General features: G+C 28.5%; 4 non-coding genes across 4 annotated transcripts in view; all 4 read left to right on the top strand.

The window, feature by feature from the left end:
• Nucleotides 1–24: 24 nt before the first annotated feature.
• Nucleotides 25–139, top strand: LOC145846907 (U5 spliceosomal RNA). Its single transcript, XR_014370936.1, has one exon. It is a non-coding gene; the product is annotated as a U5 spliceosomal RNA (small nuclear RNA).
• A 1,718-nt stretch (nt 140–1,857) lies between these two features.
• LOC145846920 (5S ribosomal RNA) lies at nt 1,858–1,976 on the top strand. The gene has a single exon (XR_014370948.1). It is a non-coding gene; the product is annotated as a 5S ribosomal RNA (ribosomal RNA).
• Nucleotides 1,977–4,831: 2,855 nt separating this feature from the next.
• LOC145846896 (5S ribosomal RNA) lies at nt 4,832–4,950 on the top strand. The gene has a single exon (XR_014370927.1). It is a non-coding gene; the product is annotated as a 5S ribosomal RNA (ribosomal RNA).
• A 3,851-nt stretch (nt 4,951–8,801) lies between these two features.
• The window catches only part of LOC145846912 (small subunit ribosomal RNA), a 1,808-nt gene continuing 609 nt past the window's right edge, over nt 8,802–10,000 (top strand). The window contains exon 1 of the ribosomal RNA XR_014370941.1: nt 8,802–10,000. This exon is cut by the window's right edge and continues 609 nt beyond it. This is a non-coding gene — a ribosomal RNA (small subunit ribosomal RNA).

Genomic DNA, 10,000 nt, shown 5'->3' on the forward strand with positions numbered 1-10,000 from the left:
AAAAGCCTTGGCAACCGTTGCTAATCACTCTGGCTTCAGTTCAGTACACGAATGAATCTTTCGCCTTTTACTAAAGATTTCCGTGGACAGGAGCAATTTCAATGAGTCTTAACAGACTTTTTTTCGGCTGTCGACAGTCTTCTGACATCGGCAGCTTGCATACTATTTATCATACAAAAACATGGCTCAAGAAGAATTATTTTCCGGTTTTTCTTAGCTTCCAATTATGTGACAAAGAAAATTTCATAAAGAATTTTCGTAGGTTTTTTCACAGAATATGTTATTTTCATTTTAGTTGATGTTTTTATTTCATGTTTTATTTTCTAATGTACTTATTGGGTGCTGAAAGAGCCATAAAAACCTCATAATCGAACAATTTACTAAAAAATTATTAATATTGAAAGATTTAAATTTCGAAATAACCTACCTACGGTTAATCTACACGCGTTTAGAAGCCGTAAAAAAATATTTTCGACTTTGTAATGGACCAAACAAAAAATATAGAAAAAATTATCGAAAAAAAAAATCTTTTAAAACTTACCTTACGTTAGTCCTTATGCGTTGCGAAGCTCAAAAAAAATATTTTCGACATTATAATAGAACAAACAAAGAAAATAGAAAAATTTTCCAAAAAAATAAAAAGTCGAAATTCGAAAAAAGAAGAAAAGTGGTCCTTTTCTAGGAGTTTTTTATTCCCAAAAAATGGGTTGATGTCCCCGTAACCCCTAAAAAAAGGGGGTCGAAATAACATTTTTTCATCATGCTTCAAATGGGCTGAAAAATTTTTTACGGGGTCTCTGGACCAAACAAAAACGATCTGTCGAGTCAGAATTCCGAAAATCGAAAATTCCCGAAATTTCTGTACTTAAAAGGCGGGGCGCCCACTATCGACAAAAGTGTGCCAAAACCCACAAACGTTGTGTTACGCGCGCTAAGATAAACACAAGCCTGATTGCTGAAAATGTATTCTATTTGAATAAGGTAAGTATCAACATCAAGGAAGCAATTCCTTTATTATAAACTCATACTCTGATATGCGCTAATATTGCTCGTGAATTGTTATTTAGTTTAAAAATATAATTTATATTACTTTTATTTTATTTTAATTCTATATAATAACTATTTTATATTTTTATTAAAAATTTTCTTGTTCAGTTTCTAAGCAACCACAGTTACGTTTATATGTTTAATTCTATTGTATTCTATATTTATCGATAATTTAATAAATGTTTTAAAAGACTATTCTGGTTTTCCACGCTCTCTTCAAAAATGTGAGTTCTTTTAATTCTTCCACTTAATTATTCATTTTAAAGTAAAACAACTAGTTATACATATTATTATATTATAATGTATGTGTATTAGATACTATTATTTTATAACATAAACATAGATGAGTTATTAAATTAAACGTCAAATATTTTATTACCTAAAATTAAGTTAATCGTAAAATCTGATGTAGTATGAGATATTCTTTAGAAACTAACTATAAATATTCTTGAAGTAAAACAAAACCATCTATAAATAGAACAATGAGAAATAGTAAAACAAACTAAACACAACATGTTTATTTTAACATTGTTTTTTATTTAGTTTAATCACTTAATAAACTTTACTTCTAATCATAGTATTTAATATAGAATATAGTTAACAATCTTTTAAACAAAGTCTTAAATAAAGTTACAGGGAGTAATTGTAATTAAAACACCAAAAAAAAAGGTTTTAATAAAAAAAATACTTACATCAAGTTAAAATTTTATAAGGATTAATTTTAAAATATCAAATTGATTGTAAATCAAGTGCAAATAGGTTTTTTAAACAAACCGAAGGGTTTATAAAGGCTTGTAAACGCTTTCAAACGCCTACGACCATACCACACTGAGCACACCCCATCTCGTCCGATCTGGGAAGTTAAGCAGTGTCGGGCGTGGTTAGTACTTAGATGGGTGACCGCTTGGGAATACCACGTGCCGTAGGCTTTTGCTTTTTGAATTCATCTTTTTTGTACTATTTTTCTTTCTGACCTATTTATACTTATTACTCGTTTATTTACATTTCTTTAACGCTTAAAAGAAAAGTAAATTCTAGTTATTAGCAAATAAAAACGTAAGCCAATCAGATAACGTTATTTGCTGTTTAAACCAATTAGAGCGCTAAAAAAGTGGTTTGACCAGTTTGAGATATCGAAAAAATAATGGCACCATCTTGTAGAGTACAATTTTCTGAGTTAAAATTAATACAATTAGTCTTTTATACTAAAACTTAAAAGTTTTTTTGTCCAAAAACAAATAAAAGCGTGGCTACTTGAAAAATCAAACGAAAATAAATTTTGCACTTTTGTATTGTGAGTCATAATAAGTTATTTACTGTTACCAACAGATACTAGCAAAAGCTTTTTAAAGTTTTGTATTAACTTAATGTATTTGTAATTACTTTTACTTAATAGAAACTATTGAATTACGTTTACTTAGTTTACTTTTGTATGTGTATTAAATATATAGCAATTTTGCTTGAACTTAAATAAAGATTATTAAACTATTAAAAGAAAACTATCAAAGTTTACTAACTCAAAAGCTAAATCTTAGTTATATTGTTATAAACATTTATGTTGTAATTTACTAATAACTAAATGAGTTTATTTCAAACAAAAAGAATTAAATAATGTTATGTTATGTCAAGCCTACTATATGAGGTATATAGGTATATAAGGTATACAAGCTTATGTTTGAAAGTTATAATAATTAAAATAAAAATAAATATTTAGTTGGTAAAATTTGTATTTAATATGCTTTGAAATTAGAGTTAGTATAGATGTTTTTTTTTAAATATAATAAATATAAGTATTTAGTTACTAATAATAAACTAAAATACCAATTTTGTAGTTATTACAAAAAAAAAAACTTATCTTACTTAAAGTTCACTGTAATTGAAACATTATACAAAAGCTTTATAATTATAAGCTTTGAATAATTCTATTTGAATAAATAATAGATTCATAACTATATTCATGTTTGCATATTTAAATTATAAAAAGTTAGTGTTTTGTGTATTGACTTTATGATTATTTTATTTTAGTAACTGTTAGTTTTATACTTTAATAAAAGAAATATGGTTAACAAGTAAGTTAAAAATGAAAGAAGCATAAAAAAACACACTAATTAACTGCTTATTCAATAGTTTGATTATTTAATTATTTTTCTGTTATATAGTTTAATCGTATTGTATAAAAAATACAGAGGTTTAAAGTAAGTTTGAATAAAAATAAAACAAAACATATAATATAAGCATTAGTTAAAATACATAGTTTTTTTTTCTAAAAAAATTTAATTCTTTAATAATAAGTAGTAATTTAAATAAAAAATAATACAAGTAAAGTTATACAATATATATACTATAGTTTGTCAAACTAGGCAAACACTACTAGGCAAAAAACAAACTAGGCAAAAAACCTACAAAGTAGGCCACCACTACAATCCTATGTTCCAACTGGAAATTCAATGAGATCGTTACTGTACTTGTGATGAACGTTGATAATCCCCAAGATTGTAAGTCGAAGGCCTTACCCAACCTAACCAGCGCACTGGTTTTCTTACAACTGAATTAATCAACATTTATTATTGAATATAATCATTATTGATAGATAGAGGAATGTTGACAATCAACAACAGATTGTAGGTCAAAGGCATTACTCGACCCAAGTACCCACAACCTAGATTGAACAACATTTATTAGATAGATTTGTTTAATGATAGATAGAGGAATATTGTCAATCCACAACAGATTGTAAGTCAAAGGCATTACTCGACCCAAGTACCCACAACCTAGATTGAACAACATTTGTTAGATAGATTAGTTAGATAGATAAATAGTACAGTATAATCTCAAAGAATTTGAAGCCCGAACATTGAACGATAGTGGTGTTTCGTGACGACTAGCGGGATTCGATCTTACAACCTTCTGCTTATGAGTCAGCTGATAAGACCACTGACCCACCGCGCCACGACAAAGATAAAGAAATATTTTGCTATATAAATAGGTTGATTTTTATAATTTTGTTATACAGTGTCAATTACAGTGAACTTCAAGTAAGATATACAACAGTATATATATTTCCGAGTCTGACTTTGAGTACTTTTTATATATTATTAACAAGATTTTTTAGGAGTAATATCTGTTTAGTTCTTTAATATATCTTTAAAATAATAATATTTTTTAAGGTGTTTAAAACTTTTAGAAGCTGTATGTAATGTCTTTTAGTTTAATAGTTCTTTTAAATTAGTAAAAAAAATAAACATGGTTGAGTTATCAAATTAAACAAAATAGAACGTCAAGTATTTAATTACTAAAATTAATTTAATTAAAAAAAAATCTCAGGTAATCTAAAATGTCAGGAATTATTTAAAAATAAATATAAATTTAAAACTTATTATATTGAAAAGATTGATGAATAATACTCTTGAATGTATGCAATGTTTGTATTTGTAATGCAATAACATAAATGGATAGATCAATGACAAATTGTAAACATATTGTATTATTTTATTTTACGATTTTATTTTATTTATTTAATAATTCAATAAACTTTACTTCTACTTTTCCTGGTCTTAGGTAATTTATAGATAACAATTATTTAAACAAACACTTTTGTACAGTTACAATACAGTTTTAGTACAGTTTGGGAGTAACTGTTGATTAAAAAAACAAAAAAAAAGTTAATTCAGGTTAAAATTTTATAAGGAATAATTTTAAAATATCAAATTGATTGTAAATCAAGTGCAAATAGGTTTTTTAAATAAACCGAAGGGTTTATAAAGGCTTGTAAACGCCTTCAAACGCCTACGACCATACCACACTGAGTACACCCCATCTCGTCCGATCTGGGAAGTTAAGCAGTGTCGGGCGTGGTTAGTACTTAGATGGGTGACCGCTTGGGAATACCACGTGCCGTAGGCCTTTGCTTTTTGAATTCATCTTTTTTGTACTATTTTTCTTTCTGACCTATTTATACTTATTACTCGTTTATTTACATTTCTTTAACGCTTAAAAGAAAAGAAAATTCTAGTTATTAGCAAACAAAAACCTTAGCCAATCAGATAACGTTATTTGCTGTTTGCTTATTTGCTGTTTAAACCAATTAGAGCGCTAAAAAAGTGGTTTGACCAGTTTGAGATATCGAAAAAATAATGGCACCATCTTGTAGAGTACAATTTTCTGAGTTAAAATTAATACAACTAGTCTTTTATACTAAAACTTTAAAGTCTTTTTGTCCAAAAACAAATAAAAGCGTGGCTACTTGAAAAATCAAACGAAAATAAATTTTGCACTTTTGTATTGTGAGTCATAATAAGTTATTTACTGTTACCAACAGATACTAGCAAAAGCTTTTTAAAGTTTTGTATTAACTTAATGTATTTGTACTTAGTTTAAATTAATAGAGTTTATTTGGTTTACTTTATTATGTGTATTGAATGTGCTAGTATCTAAAAATAAATACAACTAAAACAAAACAAACAAGGAGAGTACTTGAATAGAACCAACACAATTTACAGACCAGTTGTGTACTAAATTTAAAGAAATTCTGAATAGTGAATATGCAATTATTATTATAAGTTCAAAGTTCACTTTAATTTAAATTAATGTATTTTGTAAATTGGTTTTATTTAATACGATAGTAGTGAATTACTTTATTTAATTTACTTTAGTATGTGTTGTATAACTTTATTTAAACCAGAAGCAAAACGGGATTATACTTTCAATAAACTACACAATTTACAGACCAGTTGTGTACTAAATAAAAAGCTATTGTGAATGGTGAATATGCAATTATTATTATAAGTTTATAAGTTCACAGTTTACAAAAGCTTTAGAATTTAGTTACTATTTTGTTCATATTTGCATATCTAATTTATGAAAAGTTAGTGTTATGTGTATTGGCTTTTTAATTTCTTTATTTGTAGAACTGTTAGTTTTATATTCTAAAGAAACATTTTTAAATAAATATGTTTAACAAGTAACTTAAAAATGGAAGAAATATATTGTATATATTGAACTATTTATATTTATTCTAGCTATTTGCTTAGTGTATTTATTAATGTGATTATTTTATTTTGTTGTTTGTCTTATAGTTTAATCGTATTGTGTTGAAATATATATATAACAAATACAGAGGTTTAAAGTAAGTTTAAATGAAAATAAAATAAGACATATAGTTGAAATATAAGTTTAAAAAAATAGTTTTTTTTTTTTTTTTTTTCTTTGTTTGTTTGATTGTTTGTTTATTATATAATCGCGACGTGTCATTTTATTACTTTTAAGCATACTAAATATAATAATAGGTATAGTTATAGGAAAAATTCAATTAGTTTCTAATGTAATAAAAAAGTTTATTTCCACAAATAAATAAATACCTGAAAAATCAAATGAAAAATAAATTTCGCACTCCTGTATTGTGAGTCATAATAGGTTATTTACTGTTACCAACAGATACTAGCGAAGGCTTTTTAAAGTTCTATGTTAATTCAATGTATTTGTACTTAGTTTTATTAAAATGACAGTATTGATGGTTACGTTTATTAAGTATGTTTATTTAACGTTATGTAACTCAAGTAAAACCAGAAGCAAATAAGGAGACTACTTTCAATAAACTACACAATTTACATACCAATTGTATACTAAACTTAAAGCTATTCTATTTTATTCTTGATAGTTATTTTAAAGTTATTAAATTATACAAATGTATTTTGTAAAGTAGTTTTATAAAGTTACTATAGTTTATTTAACTTACTATAGTATGTGTTATATAATTTTAATTAAACCAGAAGCAAAAAGGGAGACTACTTTAAATAAACTACACCATTTATTGTTATATATAACTCTAATAAAACCAGAAGCAAAAAGGGAGACTACTTTAAATGAACTACACAAATTAAAAATATATTATTATTTATAAATCAATCGTGTTGTGTTTCAAAATACATTTTTCAAATAATGTTTTACAAGTATTTATCAGTTATTTAGTTTTCTTTTTATAGTTTAGCCGTATTGTTTTATTTATTTGTTATTATTTTTATTTAATTGTTTGCTTATTATATTTATCGCCATGTGCTTAAAAAATAAAACAACTATAAAGGTTAAAAAAGTAAGTTTAAATAAAAATAAAATGAAACATACAAAATAAGCTTATGATTTTTTATTATTATTATTATTATTATTATTATTTTTATTTTATTGTTTGTTTATTATATCTATCGCCATGTGCTTAAAAAATAAAACAACTATAAAGGTTAAAAAAGTAAGTTTAAATAAAAATAAAATGAAACATACAAAATAAGCTTATGATTTTTTATTATTATTATTATTATTATTATTATTTTTATTTCATTGTTTGTTTATTATATCTATCGCGATGTGCTTAAAAAATAAAACAACTATAAAGGTTTAAAAAGTAAGTTTAAATAAAGATAAAATGAAACATATAAAATAAGCTTATGTTTGATTTTTTTATTTTACTTTTATTAAATTGTTTGCTTATTATATTTATCGCGATGTGCTTAAAAGAATAGAACAAATACAAAGGTTTAAATTGTAAGTTTTAAATAAAATAAAATGAAACATACAAAATAAGCTTATGATTTTTTATTATTATTATTATTATTATTATTATTATTATTATTTTTATTTCATTGTTTGTTTATTATATCTATCGCGATGTGCTTAAAAAATAAAACAACTATAAAGGTTTAAAAAGTAAGTTTAAATAAAGATAAAATGTAACATATAAAATAAGCTTATGTTTGATTTTTTTATTTTATTTTCATTTAATTGTTTGTTTATTATATTTATCGCAATCTGCTTAAAAAAATAAAACGAGTATTAAGGTTTGAAAAGTAAGTTTAAATAAAAATAAAATAAAAATATAAAATAAGCTTATGTTTTTTTTTTTTTTTTTTTTATTATTATTATTTTTATTCAATTTTTTGTTTATTATATTTATCGCAATGTGCTTAAAACGATAAAACAAATATAAAGATTTAAAAAGTACGCTTAAATAAAAAATAATACAAATAAAGTTTATTTATAATAAATATATATATATTTAAAACATTAAAAAAAGTAGTTTATACATATTTTTTTTTATTTATTTCTTTTAAACATATTAAATAAAGTATAAAAAAGTATTAAAACATTTAAACGTAGCATAAATAAGCTTAAAACATTAAAATAATCGAAAAGAAACAAAGAAATTGAAAAAAATCGGAAAAAATCGGCAAAAAAAGTTCAACAGCAACATTTGAGCATCATACACGTATGCATTACTTTACACTAGTGAGAGAGACGTGTTTGTGCGTTCGGTCGACTTGACGAGAAAGCGGGCTTAAAGCATTACTGTTTAGCACCCGAGGCGCGGCTATTGCAGCGGCGGCGAACGTGCTATGTAAACGCATTGGAGCAGCGTATGAAAAACTACAAGCGTCCAGCGGCGGTAGGCTTATAGCTTTGCGAAGTCGTCGAGACGAGTAGCCGACGCAGGCAGGCACGGCTCGAGGCGGGTAACTGCAGCAGACAGATGGCGTGTTGCTGCTGACGAGTTAACCGGCAGAAGGCAAACGGTTGGTCGGGAGAAAGAACAGTCAGTTGTATAGCTGCATGCTGCAGTCGACGCGGGCTGGCGCTTTAAACAGCAAAAGGCCGGCGCCGACTTTCAGTAACGTTCGCAAGGCTTTTAAGCCGAGTGATAGAAAAGGTCTGTATTTATACAGTAAAAACGCTCAGTCGAGCAACGGGTTTAAACGCCCTCGGATAGTTATCTGGTTGATCCTGCCAGTAGTCATATGCTTGTCTCAAAGATTAAGCCATGCAAGTGTAAGTACGAGCTCACGTACAGTGAAACTGCGAATGGCTCATTAAATCAGTTATGGTTCATTTGATTGTACGCTTTTACATGGATAACTGTGGCAATTCTAGAGCTAATACATGCGTAAAGCGCCGAACTGACGTGAGGCGCGCATTTATCAGACCAAAACTAACCGGCTTTCGGGTCGTTACAATGGTGACTCTGGATAAGCTTGCGGATCGCACGGCCTAGTGCTGGCGACATCTCATTAAAGCAACTGCCCTATCAACTATCGTCGGTACGGTATCGGCCTACCGAGGTTGTAACGGGTGACGGAGAATCAGGGTTCGATTCCGGAGAGGGAGCCTGAGAAACGGCTACCACATCCAAGGAAGGCAGCAGGCGCGCAAATTACCCATTCCCGGCTCGGGGAGGTAGTGACGAAAAATAACAATGCAGACCTCGTACGAGGTCCTGCAATTGGAATGAGTACACTTTAAACTTTTTAACGAGTATCCATTGGAGGGCAAGTCTGGTGCCAGCAGCCGCGGTAATTCCAGCTCCAAAAGTGTATATTTAAGTTGTTGCGGTTGAAAAGCTCGTAGTTGGATATAGGGACGGCGAGGTTGGTCGGTCGAAAGGCTAGCACTGGCCTTGTTGTTCTTGTTGGTCGGTGCCTTCGCGGTGCTCTTAACTGAGTGTTGCGGTGGTCCGGCAAGTTTACCTTGAAAAAATTAGAGTGTTCAAAGCAGGCTTTACGCTTGTATAATGTTGCATGGAATAATGGAATAGGACCTCGGTTCTATTTTGTTGGTTTTCGGAGCACGAGGTAATGATTAATAGGAACGGACGGGGGCATCCGTACTGTGCCGTTAGAGGTGAAATTCTTGGATCGGCGCAAGACGAACGACTGCGAAAGCATTTGCCAAGAATGTTTTCTTTAATCAAGAGCGAAAGTCAGAGGTTCGAAGACGATCAGATACCGTCCTAGTTCTGACCTTAAACGATGCCGACTAGCGATCGGGCAGTGTCGAACTTAAGAACTGTCCGGCAGCTTCCGGGAAACCAAAGTCTTTGGGTTCCGGGGGAAGTATGGTTGCAAAGCTGAAACTTAAAGGAATTGACGGAAGGGCACCACCAGGAGTGGAGCCTGCGGCTTAATTTGACTCA

The sequence above is a fragment of the Thalia democratica genome, unplaced genomic scaffold (assembly GCF_965202585.1).
Source record: "Thalia democratica unplaced genomic scaffold, ktThaDemo2.hap1.1 HAP1_SCAFFOLD_706, whole genome shotgun sequence".
NCBI lineage: Eukaryota > Metazoa > Chordata > Thaliacea > Salpida > Salpidae > Thalia > Thalia democratica.